This window comes from Mastomys coucha, unplaced genomic scaffold, assembly GCF_008632895.1.
Source record: "Mastomys coucha isolate ucsf_1 unplaced genomic scaffold, UCSF_Mcou_1 pScaffold7, whole genome shotgun sequence".
Taxonomy (NCBI): Eukaryota; Metazoa; Chordata; class Mammalia; order Rodentia; family Muridae; genus Mastomys; species Mastomys coucha.
Window position 1 is genome coordinate 106,772,785 of NW_022196913.1, and position 21,576 is coordinate 106,794,360.

General features: G+C 39.5%; 1 long non-coding RNA gene and 1 pseudogene across 1 annotated transcript; one reads left to right on the forward strand and one right to left on the reverse strand.

Annotated features, from left to right (window-relative positions):
• Nucleotides 1–3,591: 3,591 nt before the first annotated feature.
• LOC116082035 lies at nt 3,592–12,079 on the reverse strand. Its single transcript, XR_004115139.1, has 2 exons — nt 11,983–12,079; nt 3,592–3,725 (listed from the first exon to the last, which is right to left on the reverse strand). It is a non-coding gene; the product is annotated as an uncharacterized LOC116082035 (long non-coding RNA).
• A 3,963-nt stretch (nt 12,080–16,042) lies between these two features.
• On the forward strand, nt 16,043–21,074 carry LOC116081594 (annotated as a pseudogene).
• Nucleotides 21,075–21,576: the final 502 nt, after the last annotated feature.

Sequence of the window (21,576 nt, forward strand, 5' to 3'; positions counted from 1 at the left end):
AGATAGGCAGAAAGAGTGTAAAAGATCCTGTTTCTCTTCTTTTCTTAACTGGACTGTTTTGATTCAGCCTGGGTGTTTAAGGTAAGTTGCCACCAACAGAGTGATCAGGAAAGTGGGCACACATTGCCACATTTCCACCTAAATAGCTCTGTGGCCTTAGCTTGCTTCATCCCAGCTGATGTGTCATGATAATACACTGCTATAACTTGTGCCATGTGTTAAAGCCTTGGTCCTCAGGTAATGTTACAAGCAATGTCTAGTAGACATTTTATAGAACCTTTAACAGGGAACTTTGAGAAAGTGTGAGGTCACAGAGGTGCCCTTTAAGAGGTCATGGAACCTGGGCTCCCTTTTGGTCTCTACTCCCTGTCAACAAGTCCAATGCTTTTACTCTGACATGTCCTCCCATACTGTGTTTCCTCACCACAGCCCCAAACAATGAGACCAACTGATCCAGGAAGGAAAAGCCTCTTAAGTTGAAATTCGAAGTAAAACTAATATGGGAAGGTGATTAGCACAAACACTATGAGCTACAGGCTATCAGAGAAGCCTCTGGTATCATGCCTTATAAAAACCCCTGCTAAGTTTTTCCAGGGAACTGTAGTAATAAACTCAGGACTGTTTGGGTGTGCTGTATGCTATCGTATAACTAGCAAAAATGTTCTAGAGTTATGCAGACAGATAGACACAGGCACTCGGGCCAATGAGTTTGTAAAATATGCAAAGCAATATAGTTCAAAGGCTCAAATGCTTGTCAAAGCCCAGGCAAGCTGAAGAAGTATAGAGGAAAATGAGATGATCTTTATCCAGGAAGGTCATAGAGTCAGCAGCTGGAGGGTGTCCACTTTGCTGCAAGAGCATTTCCATCTGTAATGAGAAGCAGGTCCCCAAAGGTTGAGCAAAAGCCAACAGCCCAGAGGTAGAATGGCAGTTGGAACTGTTGGTTATTTAGAGCCCAGGCTGGAAAAGAGACAGGAGCATTTCTTCCTCTACATACTGTCTTGAATCGACAGGACATCAGATATCGTCAGGCCCTGATTAGGGAGTTTCAGTTGACAACTTTCATGCTTATACTGGCACAAAAGCGATATGGATCTAGTACACATTGCATTCTGATTTGCTTTTTGTCTGTTTTGAGCTATAGTTTTACTGTGTAGCCCTGAGTCGTCTAGAAATTTCTGTGCCGACCATGGTGATCTGAGACTTGGGTGATGTGCCTGCCTCTTCTTCTCAAGCTGTGATGACATGTCATGTTTCAAGAAACCTGGCAGAAATTATAATTTTAATTTGGACCTTTTCCTGGCCTAAGGACCTGCAGTTCCCAGTCAGCCAGATCATGAGAGGATCTTCTGAAGTTTGATCATCTCTAGGTTAGTGCTATGTTGTATGAAACACTGTCTGGAGGTTGGCAGTGGAAGTGAGCTGCAGTTCCCAGGTAGTCATGTGATCACACAGGGATGAAACTGAGATGCTATTATGTTCTTTTATTAAGCCAACATGCTCAGTAGCCCAGGTGCACTGAATGCCTTCTCTACCCAGTGACTTTGCACCTTACAATGGATTTGCTGTACCTGAAACCTATGATTAATCCAGAAATTTCTGTACTAAAAGTCAGATGCTCACGCTTTGCATTGTTTTTTTGTTATACACAGGGTATCCAATAGCTAGCTGGGCTCATGTTTTAACAGGGGAGTGACAGAGCACATCACCTAAATAGTTCAGTTCCCACTCTTTCTGAGTCTTTGAACCTATCCTTATGCAGAGGATGAGATAGACACACCTAGAAAAAAGAGCTTAACCATCTTAGTGGTATTTATTTGGAAATTATGAAGTATTTTGCTCAAAGTGGTGGCACATTCTTTAAGCCCAGAACTTGGGAGGCAGAGGTAGGTAGATCCCCATTAATTCAGTCCCAAGGCTTGAGATTGGGAATCTATTTGTCACCTTGAAGTAAAGCTATAAGAAGTTCTCCCTTCCCCCACCCCCAGCATGCTCAGTGCTCGTCATTCCATCTGGTCCTATGAAGCCTACCTGGCTCCCTATATCTATATCACAAGTTCCAGACTAGAGTTACATAGGGATATACTGCCTCAAACAAACAAACAAAAACAAAGTCTCAAAAGCTTACATATAAGAAATTCAGGTAAATATTATCAAATAGAGCCATGTTTCAACTCTCCTTTCAAAGAAGTGATGCTTTAACCTCTGTGTTTGTCACTCAAGATTGGAGACGGGGTAAGATGGCTTCCTTGAGTCTCAGGGCATAAGGAGCAGCTCTGAATGGAGACCCAAAAAACATGATATAAATCAAGGAAATCAGTCTCATTATCACACACACACACACACATACACACACGTATGTTTATATATATATATATATATATATATATATATATATATATATTCAAACCTTGTGCCTAATATTAGGCCACGTTAGGAAAACAGTATAGACAAATCAAGGAGGAGTCTTTAAATGTGATTTTATTTTTTCACCAATTTCCTAAGTACATTTGACCATTTCTTTGCACACTTCTGTCCTTCTTAATCCCAGCTGTAAAACTGAAGTTTGAACAATGTAGAATACGGTAGACATGTGACCCAGATTCCTACACTTGGGATCTTGTTATATAGAAAGAAATTATAATTTACTAAAGAAGTCTTAACCACCAGGCTCAGAAGGACACTGAGAATTCTTCTCAACATTTTACTCTAAAGAACAACACCAGAGTTGACCCTGGGGATCTGAATCAATAACAGCAAAACCTGATTCCAGTTCCAGCAAGTATCCTTAAGTGAGAAGGCTTCAGTCACCAGAGCTTTCTTTCACTAGTACCACCTCCACAATGTTCTTTCCAGTCGTGTAAATAAAGCTCTCTAATAGTTGTCTAGAATATCCTGTGAGCTATGTATCTACCTCAGGGTATTTGTACCTGAAGGTCAATTGTAGCCTAAAGTTCTTCATGTGATGAAACAATCTTCTGATGAAAATAAAATCTATTATGAAGTCAAACTCATAAGTGCTGACAGGCATCTTAATAACCAAATTCTGGCTGCTTACAAGCAAACACATTTTTAATTAGACTTCCTTGGAGATCACCTTCTCTGTGATGTCCCAAGGAAGGGTATTGTCTGGCATCCTGTGTGAAGGGCACTTCACAACTTTAGGTACTAATTATCCTCTGAGGAAAGAGGACAAAGACCTCAACCAGCAGCTGGTTGCACAATATAGGTCAATTCCCTAGAGTTTGTATTTTGTTATTTCAATTTCTTCAAACTCATTATCAGGAGGGACCTTTGAACTCTTGATTTACCAGGCCCCAAATGAGCCTGTTCAGTAAACTTTTCAGAGCCTTCCTCTCCAAGGGCAAGAGAGAGATGACAACAAACCACGTTAACAGGAAGAATAACTTGGAACAACAAAAAAGATGCTTATGTAGAAAAGCATGTGGGGCTTAATGACAATGTAGTGATGTTCTTTTAATTTGATGAAAATAGCAACCACATTTTTTGCTTGCTTCCATGGGTCAGGAGTTTAGAGGCAGTTAAGTAGAACATTTCATCAATGTCTCACATGATGTCAGTACAGGCAGCTTGGGTTGGAAAACAAATGGATTCACTCATTTATTTTTAGGAGTATAATACTTGCTGTTAGTTGAAAGCCCCACTTCATCTCCATTAGACATCTTTCTCTCTGGTTTGTCTCTATCTTAGTCTGTTTTCTGTTGCTATAACAAAAAATATGAGATCAATATTTTTAGAGAAAAGAGATTTATTTAGCTCACTGTTTTGAAGACTAAAAGTTCACAAGAAGGCAGTATATCTAGCAAGAGCCTTTATACTGTCATTGCAACATTCTAAGCATCACATTGTTGGAACACATGTAAGAGTGGTGTGTATAGAAGAAAAGTATAGCTACTTGGTAAGAGAGAAAGCAAGAATGAACAGAGAAAGCCAAATGGTACTATAATAATCTCTCACAGTCTTGAGTCTAATCCTGTGGGACCTAATGCACTCCCAGGACATGAGTATTGTTCTGCCTTAAGGGTGGTACATACAAGCCCCAGTCTTCTTTCTCTAAGCCCCACCTCCATGATGATCTACATAGACTGTCAACATGACAGGATCAAGAATTACCCAACAGACAAACCTCTGTGAGAAAGTTTCTAGAAGTTTCTAGATTTAGTTTTTTTTTTTTTTTTTTTTTTTTTTTTTTTGAGGCAGGAAAACCCACCAAAGCATGGGTGACATTATTCTATGGACCATTTGATGAAAATAGCAATCACATTTGTGCTTGCTTCTATCAGTCAGGGGTTTAGATGCAGTTAAGTTCTACAGAAGAAAAAGAAGGGAGTGATCAGAGGACTGGCTGTCATCTCTCTGCTTTCTGACCGGACAAAATGTGACCAGCTGTTTCATGTTCCTGTCACTATGTCCTCCCAGCCATAATGGTCTGTACCCTGTCATTGTAAGACAAAATAAACACTTCTTTCCTCAAGTTCCATTGGTCAGACCTTTTTTTAACAGCAACAGAACTATAACTAACACAATCTCTAAAAGTTTTACCACTTCTCAGTGCCATTATACTGGAGCTCAGTCTGCACACAGTTCCTTGAGGGTTAAACTGTAACAAGTCCCCATTAACAGGAATCTAGAGATCGAAGTTTTCTCTCAGGATGTACATTATTTTTGAAGATTTTATCTGTAGTCTCTCTGTAACACTCTAAAGAGGAACATGGAAAAGTCGACTTTTCATCAGTTTTCTTTCTTTGGCATAAGCTAGAGTAGAAGCCTTGGTGTGTCTCAGTATGAGATTTCTTCTAACTTCTCCCTAGTACACAGCACTAACGAATGTAAACCATATGTCAATTATGAGCCCATCCTTCAACCGTACTGGCCACATGCAATGTCTCTAGTTTATTTCATTACCCACCTGGCTGCAGACTTCAACAGCTGTTCCATTCCCCCTGAAGATTCCACTTGTACCAAACCATTAGTAAGCAATGTGGGCTGACAGTAATGCAATGGAGAACACTTACAAAGCACAATCCTCAGCAAAATTAAGAAAAAATAAATCCCTTGTTACACATTTCTCTTTCCCAATTCTGTTCTCTACAGGATCTCTGGGAGAATTTTTTCCTCTTTGATTTCCTCCCATTATACTCAGGGTCCTCTCTCTTCTCTGCCCAGCAGTTCCAGATATTTCAATTTTATCTTGTCCTTTGTATCCAGAGTAATCCATCCCCTTCTTCCTAAACACTTAACATTTCTTAGTAACTTCTTCTTATCTGTTTTTAAAACCTAGCCTTTGAAAGCTACAAAGTAGAACAAAGAAGAATGTTCTGACTTAGTTCTACTCATCTTTTCTACTATCATATCATCATGACTGAGACAACAACATGATATGAACATGGAAATTGGCTCAGATTTCAATTCTGGCTTGTTTGTGTGCTTAACTATTCTACAGGCCTCAACTAAGAGCCCTGGTGCATTTTTATTGGGCAGTCATTAGTACATTGTGACCAATGTATCTGCCTGCATCTAACATTTGGGTACATGCAAACAGACACATATAAATATAAAAACCAGGAGACAGATGTCAGTAGAAATAAATAAATGGTACAATAGAAAATCCAAGAAATTTCTTTAGACATATGTTTAAGAACTCCCATAAACTTGGGTCATTTCCACTATGAAGGATTTCTTTTCTTGCCGAGCTCTTGATTTCATCCTGTTTTCTTCTTGATTCCAAGAGAATCAGTTCTAAGGATACATTTTTAAAGATGTCAACATGAATAAATCCAGAATTCAAAGACCTTTGAATATCTTTGCAAAGATAGCAGAATAGAGTGAGTATGGGGAACTAGCTTACTGGAGTTCAGAGGCAGATTGAGCCCTGAATGTTCTTATTGGGCCACATTGTCCAGACGTGGTTTCCAGGGTTCCATCAGAGAAGAGCCTCTTAAGGCTTTAAGTATTATGGAGGAAAAGTCGTTTAATAATGAGTTGTGGCTTAAATACAAGTGGAGGGCATGGGGAAATTGCCATCCAGAATACAGAGTGCTGAAAGAAAAGAGAAATGGACACTGAAGCACCACCAAGATGTATCATTTAGAACCAGAAATGAAATCCAACATTATATACAAGTCAGGTCTCCAAAGTGAACATCCAAGTGGAGCTCAGATGGGGGGCTTGGGAGTGTCTATCTGGTGAACAGTAGCAATGAAATAACTGTTGCCTTAATCAGTAGCTGGGAAAGTGAGTTGGGTGCCAAGGATCATGGGTAAGTAAGACCTACCATCTCTCTTCATGCCTATTTATTGCTGTATATGATCCTTATCCCTTCTAATGCAAGGGTCCAACTCTATTTCTACCCCAAGTTCTTTCCTGGCTCCTAAGCTAGGACCACAGAGAAAAGGGGAGTGAGGATCAGAGTCCACAGGACTCCCAAGTCAGGGTGGGTTTTATGCTCCTTTATAGACTGCTTCGGTAACACAGCTCCTTCTCTACTACCCTTCTTTCTAACTATCATGTCTCTTGCTATCATATTTTCTCTGTGTCTAGTTATTACTCACAAATCCCTACGGTCAGATCCTTTGACTCTTCTTTATTCTGATAGTGGGATCACACACTCAGTTCTTGGCCACCTAAATCTACCTCCACAATTTCAAACACATGTCTATGCCCAAGGCTCAGAAGTGTTAGAGAAAGGATGCCCTTGATTCTTCCCAGGAGCTTACTCTGTCTCTAGGTAAAAACAACAACAACAACAACAAACCCAACAAACAAAAACAAAACTAGAAACTATTGATTGAAAGGATTTTTTAATTCTACTGTGTTTTAGAGATCTTCTAAGACTTTCCAAGTATTTATGTACTTAATAGCAAAATAATAATGCCCAATATTTATTGAGCATTTAATACATACTTTACACTATGTTGAATTCACTAAAACAATTATCTATTTTATCATCATATTAGCCAATTAATTACAAAATGTTGAATCAGTTTTATGAAAGACTAATGAGCAGATTGTTCAAATCTTGACTAGTATACACTCTGAGGTAATGCAGAATCCTAAACGCTAAAGCTATATCATGAATTAACAGATTGATGAGCAAAGCACAATAATTTTGAAAGATAAAGTGGATGACTCTACTTTAGTTTCTAAGCAAGGAACATTACTAAGCACATTAGAGAATCAGTTGAGAGAGTGTGGCACCCTTAGTGAAGAGGAGACAGCAATGAATATAGAAAATACACTCAATTTGCCTGGCTTGGGTTTCAGCGTCACAGATACATAGGGGATAAGTCTACAGTTTATGATAGGCAAGAAGTATTAACTGAGGGTATAGAAAGCTAAAGTTTAGAATATAACCTAAGTTCTTAAGAAATAGAGTAGAACAAATGCATTTATGAAGGTAGGAATTAAAAAGGAAGTATTTCTTCAAACAGTTTCTATGGGGTTGGGATCCAACCCTTCAGTACAGGTGAGATTGGAAAATGGACTCCGTAATGCAAGTTCAGAAATCTCAGCTCAGCATATTACTGTAAAACATGATTCTTGTGTTATAGCATCCCTGCAGCCCTTGATGAGAGCCAAAACAAAGTGCTTAGAAGCACAGATTTCCTCCTCAAATGCATACATTTCCCACAAGACAAAACTAGCTTTCTTGGAAGATGAATTAACCAAAAGCATGTACAAATTACATGAGCAATGGCTCACCACAGGAGAATTTCAATGATCATGGTTAACAGGGGACCCAACACTTCCAAGGCATTGAGACAACAGAACAGTCCAAAGGGACTACACAAAAGGAATATTCTAAAAGTATTAATTAAATGAACAGAAGAGCAGTAACCATAAAGAGACAATAAGACATTTTAAAGAAAGCTGTATTACTTTATAGAAAAAGAAACTTAAATGACTAGATAGTAAGAATTGAGTTTCTAAACTTAAAAATCTACCATATTAGTCAAATATCAAGCTACATACAGCTGAAGAAGATGACTAGAGAAATGGAAGATCACTCTGAAGAATATAATAGTCAGTGAATCAAAGATAAAAATCTATAAGGGAAGAATAAGAGTATCTACTGGACAGAGCCAGAATATCCAGCATTTCACTAGTATAGTTTGTTAAAGTAGGAAGATTAGGCAAAGGCAGTACTAAAAGATATGGATATGAGCTTTCCAGAGTGGAATAGACATATTATTAGGATGTGAATCCTCAACAATAGATGAATTGAGCTTCTCAAGTTAAAATAGCAAGTCAAAAGGGAAGGGAACCAGATTCAGATGCACTCATCTTGGGTGTCAAATTCTTCATTGTAACCAGCACACAAGTACTTCCATACTGTAAATGCATCTCTGGCATTCTCTTTAAGGACTCAGATCATGACTAATCCATGAATCCCTTAGTGCTATAAACCCTGTCTGAGATACTATGTGGCCTGAATCCAGTTCCAGTCATGCAGCTGTCAACATGGCATTTCCTGAAATGTATATTATAAAAAGCAATTTTACCACATGGTGTACTTTTCAGAGTGGTAGTGGCATTTTACTGGTGAGATGTGTTGGGTTGTGTGGTCAAGTATGTTTGAAAACACTATGTATGGTATATCTTTTCCCTGAGTTAGTAAATATCAGCACATAAAATTCAATGACTGGTCTTTGATGATGATCTCTGACCCATTTCCTCCTAAAATCTGAGAACTCTTGCCTTTCATAGAACTGCCACAGCTCTACCAATGTGAAGACAGGAACACATCTTCCAGGCAGTTCTGTTTTTATGGAGTACAGTACCCTCTGAGGCAGGCCTGTTTTCCATATAGCAGTTATTAGCAGAGTAATTTTCTATATGAGAAGGAACTCTTTCATATCCTTTGTATGGCTAATGATTATGGGACATAAGGATGAAATACCAATTTCTTAGCCCAGTCAAGTTCTATTAAGTTAACAACTGATCCCAAGATCACTGTGGTTTCCAATAAGAAACGTTTTTGTTGATTATTTATGTCAGTTCCTGATGACCCGAGCCTCTCTCTGCTTTTGCTCTTCCTTGGGAGGTCCATGGTGATGCACATGCTTTACTTTGGTCTAGTGGAGTAAGTGGGAGGGAGGAGCCATTGATCATCATTCAATGATCAGGATGAGAAGCTTCCAAGGACAGGACAGCCAATATTTGAGAACTATAGTATCATCAACTACATTGTCATATCTATCTGAAATATTTGGATATGTCAAGTATGTCCTCTGTTGCTTTGTTTTTCCCAGCTTCAGTTTCCAATTCTTTTTTTTTATTATTCTATAGAATTAGTTTTAGTTTCTTGGAATCTTCCATTTTGTATGGAATTCCAGATGAAGATGATGATGGTGATGATGATGGTCATACTAGTGATGACGATGATAGTAATGATTATGAAGATGGTAATAATGAACTAAATGGTGATATTGTTGGTGAATGTTTTGATGTTAGTTGATATGACAGTGATGATAATAGAGATGATAGTGATGATAGTAATAATAATAAACACATCTGAAGATAATTAAGCTTGTGGCTCTACTCTGTTCTTTACCTGAACTGTCCCTTAGAATCCTCCCAACTAGCCTGGCATTGGTCATTCATTATGCTCATTGTACAAATTGGGAAACTGGGGCTCAGTAAGCTTATTTAACTTAGCCAGATTCATATAACTTAGCCATAGCAGCAGTTATCTTACCATAAAATTTGCTCCCTCACCTCTGATGCACACTGCCTTCCTAAGCAGCAATGACCCTGGACATACCAGAGAAGCTGAAAATGAGCTGACACATTTCTCCCTTTAAGAACATATGCTGTGGGATATTAATGTCCAAAACAGAGATCGATATTCTGTGATTGCAATGTTTGAATCAGAATATGTTGGCACGTCTTTCACAAGTGCCTGTTCTCTAAGCACCTAGAGGGCCATTTGTACATTTAATGTACATTAAAACCATCTGTACACTCCTGATGTACTAATCAAGAGAATAATTTATGAACATGATGTGGCTCACAGATGGAGAAGTGTTTTACTTTATATCTCCTCTGGCTTTTAGTGACCACCTGAAGCACCATGTTGAGAAGACTCCTGAAATGTCTTCAAGGAGAAGTATAGTCAAAGAAATGCCTGGTGAAAGAAAGGAAGGAGCAAGATGTGGCTATGGGTACCAAGCATTTGCTATCCCTGTTTAAGGAGAATTGGCCATATGCTCCTAGGAAAGGATCATCTTTAAATTAACGAATGCCTTAATATTTAATGTTATTAAAGGTGGAAGGAGAAATGAATCCAAATCTAGCATCTTATGGTGACAGTGAGCTTCACCTCTCACAACACAGTGCAGACGGGAAGGAGTGCTTATTCCCTAACATTTGCAAGGCTGTGACTGCAGTGCCTGACAGAGACAGCATAAGGGAGGAGTGGTTTGCTTGTGCTTGTGGTTTCAAAGGCATGGTGGAGCAGCTGAGCTCAAAGCAATGGAAATCTGTGTCAAAACTTGCTCACATAGCTCTGGACCAGGAAGCAGAGGGTGCAGCAGAAGTTGGAGGCCAAGGAAATCTTCGAAGGCTCTCCCTCAATGACCTGCTTCCACAACCTGCTAAATGGTTCCTGAAACTTTCGCAACCTCCCCAAATAGCACCACTGACTGGGAACAAGCACCAAAAACATGAGCCTGGAAATGTGTTTCAGATTCAAATTTAAGCAACAGACAAGAAGCTCATAGTTGTCAACTAACTTTCCAAGACCCATACTAGCAAGGGCTAGTAGCTTTTTTTCTATATACTAAATGACATCACACTACTTCCTAAAATCCTCAGACTTCAACAAAATGTCTACTGTGATGTGTGATCATTCCAGGATACCCGACACTTTTCTCATCTTTCCTCCTTGCTAGCTGAAAACTCACCCCTTTCTGAACACAAATGACTCTGAGGAAACACACTATGTTAGACCAGATCGTGCCTCCCAAAGGTGGCAGGTTTGCATCACGACTTTACATAAATGCTCTTGGCACTGGCAGTGGGCGGCAGGCAGGAGGATGGCTCTGCCATGAGACAAATATAGAGCTGCCATCCTTAAAACTCTAGCTAGAGACTAACCCTCAAGAGAGATGCCATGCAATAAATAATTTTTTGCCACAACACATTGCTTCCCTTTGCATAAATTTAACACCCCATTCTCTGTACAATATGTGATCTTCCTGCTAACTCTCCACAGACAGAAATAGCTTTTGTAAGATGTGATAAAGGAGAAGTGGCAGAATGGAAGGGAGACAGGACACACTGAAGACTTTGACCTTGATGCTAGCTCTCCTCAGAGGATATTATTTTCTGAATATTAAGACTATCCAGAAAGTGATAACAATGGAGCAGAACAGCAGCCTGATGGAATCCCCAGAGCATGATGTGATTTCTAATTTTGGACTCTAGAATGTCGGTTCCCTACTTGCTCTACAAGGAGCTACCTGGCTACATGCTTGCTCCCTCCTTCCCATTGCAGTGGCTGACATATTCCCCACCCTAGACATGAAGTCTAGGCTCCAAGATCAAGAGCCAATCTTGCCTCCAAGTAAAAGACTCTGAGAAGGCTTAGCAAAACTTAGACTCTCAGATATTTTTTTCCCCGAGTCTATATACCACTTCAGATTGTTCCGGAACTTTTGATGCACATATGCAAATTAATAGATGTATTTCTGGAGTGTAGACTGTTAGATATTTCAAATCTACTTAAGGCATTCTTCCTGTAGTTTGTGTTTCAAACATGTGCCTCAAACATGGCCTTTGGGCAATAGAGAATCTTTAATTTGGAATAGTATGGCATGTGCCTTTTGGTCTACATAGCTTATATAACTTTGGCATTTGATCTGAAAAGAATGCCTCTCTTCTATGGATAGAAAACACCTGGTTAGGTAAGTTCATCTCCTTAGTGGTTCATCATTGCCATAATTCAGTACCAGAACCTACTTGTCTTGTTTTCTTCCGATCCTTGTCATTCTGAGAGTGAGGTCTTGTCATTTACTGAAACCTATCTTCCTGTATCCATAGATTTCAGTGTGACCACACAATCTTAGATTCCATTCCTGGAAATTGGGCATCAGAAGGAATTCCAAGGGACAGGGAAATAGAACTTTTAGTCAATTCTAGACATGTAGTTTGATCGACAAGGTGCGAGAAAAATGAATCACACTCATAAAGTTAGGCATGGATTTTCAAGTTTCAAGTGACAAAGTCACTACTTTGAACAGAAACTAAAAGTCTACAGGCCCACAAAAAAAAAAAACAAAAGCAAAATGATTTCAGGAGTTAAGTCAAGGACTGTAAGTGACACGATGTGCTGCCACTCTGTACTGTCTTACTGTCAGCAGCCTCCCCTGACCATGTGCACTGGCAGTTTCTAGCTGAGGTTATTCAAACTGGCCAACTGGAGGAAGCAGGGCACTTCTGTCCCAACTGATTCAGTTCTAGAAATGACTTGGATTTTCCCAGTTCATGTACATGGTCCTATAATTAATCCTAACTAATAGTTGTCACTAATGTTTCAGGTACTATTTGATTATATGCAACCCAAGGAAATGGCTTAATGGACTAACAAACTAGAACTAAACCCCAGCTATCATCTTTCCAGACAATCCTTTTGCTGTCTAATATGGCAAAGACAAGTAGTTGTGGCAAGTATCACACCTGTCTGGTATGTTATGTGCCTCAAATAGACTTGACACTTAATATTTTATAAACACATATTGCAAAGTTCTGAGTTCGAATACCACATTGCCACCCACTAGAATGCTTGTGGGCATGAAAGGTCAAACATGTTGCTAGTATATTATCATTAATTCAATGGCATAATAATAAGAGCCTAGGCCTCTGAGTGGGAACAGTAACAGTTAAACTCCAGCTGTACTTCTATGGCTCTACTGCTTCTTGTCACTCAGCCCCTGCCCAGCCAGGTATTACCATTATAGTTCAGGCTGTTGTCCTGATACCTTAGCCCCACTATAACTTTGTTCTCTCTAGACATTGAATCTATATATTTAACTCTGAACCAGTGCTGGAGGACTGTGGCACTCTGGCCTTCCTATAGAATAAAGTCAGTCTGCTGGGTTAGAATAACTCAGTTACTAACCATCTTCACTGCTTCCAAGCCACATCAACATGTCAATACTCAAGTATTCCAGATATTTCTATCCCAGCTTACTTTTGCTTGGATGCACTCAGTTGCAGTGAATCCCAGTACTGTTTTTCAAACGCAGAAATGCAGAGGCCATCTCTGCAACCTAGGGTTCTCTAAAGGAAGAGAACAGATAGAAAGGGTATGTATTGTAAAGGGGATTTATTACACTGGTTCAAGTTATTGGGGCTGGGCAGTCCAGTATTAGCTATCTACACACCAGAGAGCCTGAGAGTCTGGTAGCTAGCTACTCATTCCATTCCGTTGGATGACTCAACAGTCTCAAACTGGTGCTGATGGCCTGGGGAGAGATTCTTTATAAACCTGTCCAGAGATGTGCCTTTTTGATCCCAGATCCAGTCAAGTTGAAAATCAAGATTAACCATCACATCATCCTTCTTGTTGCTCACATCTAGCCAGCCATTCAGTTCCGTTAATTCAACTCCCCATACCTTTCCAGCGGAATCTACTTCTGTCTCTTTATGGTCAGCATGTTGGCCTAAGCAACTTGCATCTTCCATCCTGACTCCACCCTGTTTCCAATCTTTCCCTTTACTATGTTTTGCACAAGAAAGGAAGAGTGAGCTTTTCAAACCTATGTGGAATTTACAGACTTGAAGGTGCTGAGCTAAGTGTTTCTCTTTGTCTTAGCCTCTATCTCTCTTACTTTTATTTTTAAAGATTTGTTTCTAAGTTTAATTATATGTTCACATGTGTATGTATGTACATGTGAGTGTGGGTACCCATTGAGGTCAAAGACATCCAATCTCCTTGCAGCTGCAGTTATAGGCAATTGTGAACCACCCAATGTGGGTGTTAGGAACTGAACTTGAGTCTCTTGAGCACTAGCCACTCATAGCTACTAAGCCATTTCTCTAGCTTCTTTCAGGTCTTAAATGCAACTTTCTTAGATAAATTTTTACTGAACAAATTTTACAGTGTTTTATCTTAGTCCATTTTATACTTCTATAATAGAATACCTGAGACAGCAATTTATAACCAGTTTGGTCTTTACTCTAGAAACTGGACAGTCCAGCACTGAGAAGCTGCCTTGAGATCTTGATGCATCATGATGTGAGAAGAAAGCATGACCTGGTGAGAAGCCATGGCTAGCAAGCAGGCAGCAGGCATTAGCTTTTCTCCTCAAGAACCTGTGCTCAGGATAACTGGCCCATTGGTATGATCAGGGTCCTTGTGGTGATCAAGTCACCCTTACATGTGTAATTCTCAACCCTGTTGCATTGGGAAGTGAGTTCTCCAACTGTGAACTTTTGGGAAGACCTGTTTGAATTCATAGAGCTTGAAATAGTTAAAATTCATAGAATGTATCACTAACTGCAAAATTTCCATTGTCTGTGTTCATCATCTGCATTAGTACTTATTTATGTCTACCCTTCCAGGGAGATTAATTCTATAAGTGAACACTGTGTGAAGTTTTTTTCTGTTTCCCTCAAACCTAGTTCCCACATGAATTTAAAGCCCAATAAATATTTAATGAGTTAATTTATGAATGAATGCCACAATACATTCAAGCGGTTCCAAAGGCCTACCTAAATATTCATTATTCTGGAATGTCTCAAAGGAAATCCTGTGAGCAAGGCTGGAGCAGGCAGAGCTTCAAATTCTTTCCAGGAAATCCCTTGCTCCTATCTCTCATTGTCTTCATGGTAAACACTCTTGCTGCTCCAATGTTTTCCTTGAGAATGGAGAAGTCACAGAAGCTCACTATGATGCTTATGAACCTGTCACCAGAGGGGCCACTGGCCATTATGCAGTGTTCACTAAGACACTTCACTTCCATTTCATTTTCCATCCTTTTCTCCTCTATACAGGGTGAAGGAAACATTTCATTGTCTTGATTTATCATCATTTATAAAAAAAATTAAACTAATAAATTAGGGGATAGTTTTAGGTCTTATAAAAAGATTTGCCAAAGAGATTCCTTGAAACACTGTGCTTTCTAGGGACATTAATTATTGGATTTGATTTACAAAAATTTGATTTGCACATAACTTCTAAGGAATGTATTGATTGCTTTAAGTGAGCTATACAAGGACATAACTACCTTTAATCTTTTATAACAAAAGTGGCAATTAAAATTGCTTTTGCTTAGCAATTTTGAAATTGAGGATCGATGTCTTTGTTGGTTTTCTCTCACCCAGAAGACTCCCCCCATCTCCCCAACCCTTCATACTTCTAATTAAAGGGAGGGAGGAAAGTGTTTATTCTTGGTAGAATACAGTTTCTTATAGAATCCCATGTTCTTCTTACTAATGATGTTAAAGTCAAGTTTGAAGTTTAAGTTCATTTGGTCCCACTTTGTTAACGCAGTGTCTTTTAATCTCACTTCTCAGAGGTACCGTTAGAGGATTTATTTGCTGGTTATTAAAAAGCAGTCAATTTCCATGTTTGCTGGACTTGTGGTACCCAGCCATACTGTCATTTTTATCTTCACCCCCAAAAGCCTTTTGTTTGGGGCCTGTTTGTTTGCTTCAGTGAGCCTGTGGTGTGAAATGCCTAATAAGAAAACCTGACAATAGTTTGCTCCATCTCTAGATTGAATTTCTTTATAGATCAACCTCCGTAATTCATTTCCCAACTGGTCCTAATCAATACAGCTTGGCTCAGCTTAAGGGTAGAGAAACTAACCATGGTGCTGATGGGGGCTCAAAGCACTGTCTTCATAAAGACACTCTTTGATAGTAACCTGTCAAATTGACCCACAGCCTGTTCCAGAGTCTGGGTCTGAGCTGTGTCCGGGTCCAAAAGCTGTCATTGTCTTGTTCTCTTTGATTTCATAAAGCCAGAGGCCAGAAAAACTTTTACAGAACCAGCCTGAGTGAGGATGTACACATTATGCAGACTGGGATAGCCCAGACCAGGCTCTACTGCAAACTGGCCATTGAATTTTGGTGAGTGACTAGACCATTTTATTTCAGTTTCTGTATTTTAAGAGAGCTGGGTCTGTTGATTCCTGAGGCTCTACTGTTTTCAACTTGCTCAGATTTCTGCATGAAGGACTTGTTTTTTCAGCTCAATGGTAACCACTAAGGTAAAATCCATGCTTTTAGATCATGAAAACGCTCTGTTGTGAGCATTCCCAACTAGATTTTCAAAGTTTCTGGTTTTGGTTCCTTGGCCAAGACTCATTGTTTTTCTCTGTCTCTTATTCCTTTTCTATAAAATGATGACATATAATTCTGTTATTTGTCCATTAAGAGGCAGCAGTATTGACAGAGGTCACCAATGTGAGTAGTACCATAGAAGCTAAAGTAGACTGTGAAGAGGATAATGTTAATCAAACAGATGCTGCATTGCCAGAAGGCAGAGGCATGCATGTCACCCTGGAGCCTCATATATCTGGCATTCTCTTGTTCTTTATTCTTCTGTCCTCTCTGCTGCAGCTGTGGTTCATACTGGACTAGAAATTATAGCTTGTTTACAAACCATCTATGTGGAGAGACTCTTTACTCTGAGCAGTGACATTGATCCTTCAGGGGTGTACAGATTTACCTAAGCAAGCTCAGCTAGCCTGTTAACCTCACCTGGATGAAAACACCAATACCCACTGGCCATCCAATCAAATCTCCACCTATCACATGAAGAGCAGTTAGTTTACAATATCTCCAGGGACTAGCATAAGTCACAAGGATGAGCTGATCTCATACCTTTTTAGGTTAGCAGGAACATTCACAGACTCTTCAGTAAGGACATAACATGAGGCAGGCTGATGCTATTAATTTCATTCCTTCAATGTTGTCTCTGTAAGACTTAGTTCTGGAAGTATAATTATACTCAAATTATATATAGCAATGATTTTTAAAATATTTATAATGTCCTACATTTTTACTCTGAGCAAAGTTTTGCACTGAGCATATTACATAAATGATTCCACTTGGTATATTCTTTGCAATGTTTCTGTGAGGTGTTCATTTAGTAACCTTTCTGGAGTGAATGGACAAAGTGATGAATTAATACAATTCAGTAATGAACAAGTGTTGACAACTTTCTACAAGCTAGGCATCATGTTAAGCTTTGGAGATTCAGATATGAGTCAAACATCCCAGAAGGCAATTCTTATTGACTTTGGAGTCTAAATATGTTGACCTCCATTTGTAAGCAAACAAACTGGAAACACAGCAGATGAATTAATGTGACCAAGGTCAAATAGCAAGATAATGTCAGGACAAGAGAGAGAAATAAATTTGGCTTTGGCCACAATGGAATAACTAATACAGTCAGATCTTTCTGACCCAAATGTTGATAAAACTATAAAAAGTGTTTGAAGATAATGTTTCTAGGTACTATGCATCAAGCAACTCAGGACTGAAAGTCTGAAATAAAATGAGAATCACACAAGATGAACTTCACTTTTTTTTTTTTTTTTTTTTTTTTTTTTTTTTTTTTTGTCTTTCAGCTCACGGGCATATTCTTAAGTTGTACATAGAATGATAGTGGTCCACCGGAAATGATATTGCTGAGCTGATAAAGTTGGCACTGAGTTTACTTCAGAGAGTACTAGAGGTAGAAGATTCAAACTATATGTATGATATTCATTATGTATATTATGATGTTTATGCTAGATATGATGTATATGCATATAATAGTGTTCTGAATACTTACTATTACACACACCATTATATGGCAGTTTCCTATAAACTGAAACATATTTTCCATGCAGGAGGATGAACTTATAAGCCTAAGAAGGTGAAAAAGGGTCATTTGTCTGGGAATGCAGAAATATGGAAGATACTTCAGGTCTTTCCTCTGCAGTTTAAAAAGGAGTAAAAAAAAATTGCTGAGGAATAATCAATGAGTCAATGAATGGTCAAACTGCAGAGAGAGAGAGAGAGAGAGAGAGACAGAGACAGAGACAGAGACAGAGACAGAGACAGAGACAGAGAATTTGAACTATCAAACTGTCTGTAAGATCTATAGAAGTCTCTAGGATCTAGGATGGCAGGACTGCAGCTTTCATGACTTAACATGGGTTAGGGTGGAATTTTGGATGATACAGCTGCTTTTGAATCTTCACTGTTTGCTCTACATTACCTCTCTCCCACCATCCTCTTAGCAATATCAATAAAAATTCACTGATTTGCCTGACTGGAAATTAGTACAATCATTAGTTTGGTTTGTCATGAGTTCTCTCTCTTTCGGGTATATAGACATGAGTATATTGAATATCCCTAGGGAAGGTTTGCCACACAATGTCCACAGAGAAGTGTAGCTCTCACCACTCATAGAAGAAACTTCTTGCTAAAACAAGTGGAGACTATTACAGAGATCCACAACTAGCCTGCATGCAGAGAATAAATTATTGTGAGGTGTCCAACCCCAACTGACATATAGACAGCACAACTTCTGTACCTAAAGCTTAGGAAAAACCATGTCCAAGAGGGAGGAAAGATTATAATAGACAGAGGACCAGGTTGCCTTCTGTGATACAATGTCTTCTAGACATGACAGGGAGGTTATACTAATTAACTATCAACAATATGGTTGTTCAAACAAACCTGCATAAAAACAATACCAGTATACATGTCAAAGAGGATAGATGAAATTTTACAACGTTCCATTCCTTCATGAAGAGCTACAGTAGCTGCTGAGAGAGAGAGAGAGTCAATTTTCTCTCGGGATTAGACCCCCTAATAGGCTATCTAGTCCCAAACAGTCAGCATATGGACATAAAAGCAACAGTAACTGGATTAATGGATACATAGACACACATATATAATAATACATGTATTAGTTTATTTATATTTAAATTATAACAGAATACTATATATTTATATATTATATAAATTTACATACACATACACACACACATATATATAAAGTTAAAGAAGAGTTAATGAATGGAGATATAGCTGGAGGGGCATAAGAGGCCGGAATGAGGAGCAGAAATGATGTTCATACTTATGTATGAGATTTTCAAAAAAATTGAAAGAATAAACTAAAAGTTGTTAGACATGAAAGGAAGTGATGAGAGTAAGTTTTAAGGTCTATGAAATAAATCAATAGATACTAGCCACAAGATAATATAACCATTAAAATTTGAAGGCAGAGGCTTTGAAAAGGCTACCATACATAGAATTATGATAGGTGTGAAGACAGTTTCCCAGAGGAAATGACAGTACCTGAAGGTCACTGGACCCTTGCACCCTTTTCAGTCAGGGATTTGAGACATTTTGTACACAAAGGTTGGGTCATAGGGAATTTGAATTCCCACCTACATCCTGGATTCTGATCCCTTACCAGCTGTCTCATATGTGGTTGACCACTTAGATAACCTGGCAGACCCCTTCTCTTCACACCATGGAAGCTTTTCCACTAAAGATGGGTTACAGACATCAGACAGACATGACCCAAGGCTTCATGGACCAAGGTGGTGGGTTGGGGGATGGATACCTGAGTGTCCGCTTGACTATAGACCTGGACCCTTCTATAGGAACTCAGTGTAATGGCAACCCACCTGTTGCAGTTGATGTACAGACATGACATCTGACTTAAAGGGACATAGTCATATGACCACTATTGATCAGTCCCTGAATTTCCAAGTTGGTTGAACCTTGTCATCTGTCCAGTACTGAGGATTGTCTTTCAGCTACTCCTTCTCCTACCATTCACTTCACAAGGATGGTTTTGATGATACCCAGAGACAACTTCTAAGCAGAAGACAGTGAAAACAGGGTAGAAGCAAAATGCCCCAAAGGAGAGCAAAAGAGAAACCCTAGAGAACCCCAGAAGCTGACCTATGTGCACTCACTATTCTTTCATAACACTCAGGCTGCCATCAAGGGAAAGAACCCTCATGACACCTTTAATGAGGTTTCAAAGCTCATGGCTTTCTGGTGGGACAGTCTTGGAGAAGAGCAAAAAATAATGTGTATAAATGGAAAACTGGAGTGTCTAAGAAAATATCTCAGTGTACTAGGTGCTTATAAAGCCAAGGGGGAGTTTCAGGCTACTGCGGAAATAGATTCCATGTTACAGTTATAGCCTCCTTCACCACCTCCTGTGACTACTGAGACCCCATTGTTTCCAGCACCAGCCTCAACAGAGTCGCCTGCTTTGCCCTTGTACTGTAGTTAATTTCACATTGTCTTCTTATGTGGCCAATGAGGCATCTTCTGGGGCTGAATCATCCCAACATTACCAAGTTGATTATTACCAGCCAAATGTTGCCCTCCTTTATTGCCATGTCTCAAGGAGGAAAGGATATTGCTATCCCAGCCACAGTGGTTACCTGCCCTGGGCTCCACTAGACCAAACAAGTACAACTACCACCCAGGCCAGCCAACAGGCCCAGATTATCATCTGGTCAGCATTGCAGGCAGCAGCAGCTCCTACCTTCTATGCAACTGCCTCTACCCTGCCTGTAACCCCTTCCATGATAACAGATACCTTACCCCTCAACTCAATAGCAAATCATTCTGCAGCAACCTCTCCCACTTCAGGCCATGTGACAGTCCCTTCCAGAAGTTAGAATCAACTTACAACAGCAGACACCTTCCTGGGAGAACAATATTTTGCTTCCACCCACTCTGAAAATGCAAACTACCCTGGTTCCTGCAACTGTGGACAGTAGTCCTGAGCACCATATGAACTGGCCCCAAACCCACATGGACAATCTGTGAAAATGGTCACAGTTGTGGTTCCTGTGGTGGAGTCTCCTCAGATGCATGATGAATTGGTGAGTGGGTCCTCTGTGACACTGTCACCCCAGCCTCAGTGAGGGATGTCTGGTTGTGAGCACCCTTCCATTATCAAGAAGGAGTAGGACAATGAGTGCTGCATCAATGGATGGGTGGAGAAGCAGTGTATGGATGTTTTCTTGGCCTGCATAGCCTCTAAGAATCCAATCTCCGTGCTGTTTCTGAAGTAGACCTTCTTCTCCAAAGCACTGAGGATACATCTGCTGGACAGAAGTCAAAAGAGCCTGGTTTTGAAACATAAACTGGGCTTCTAGTACTTCATGATCTCTACCCACTGTCCTTTATGCCCCTACCTCCATTTTCTCTCTTCAGCAGAGGCTAGAGCATGTACCAAGGACACTGAATTTACTGTAATTGGGAATTGCTTTTTACTCTCAACTGCAAGTGAAAATACCAGGTTAATAGCACAGGGAGAGGTGAATGGAATATGGAAGCAAATCATAGGGGTTATTAGAAGGATCATGTTGGTAAAATTGTCAAAGACTTGCTTTAAACGTTATTAAAATGATGGGAAAGTACTTCGCTTTGATCCTAGGAGAAAATAGAGCTGAGATAAGAGAGGCTCGGGGTTACAGCTCAGTGGTAAAGTGTACTGATTTTAATCCCAAATTAATAAATGAGTTTTAAAGAGGAATGAAAATACTGATTTAAGATAAAATATCCCTTTAGTGG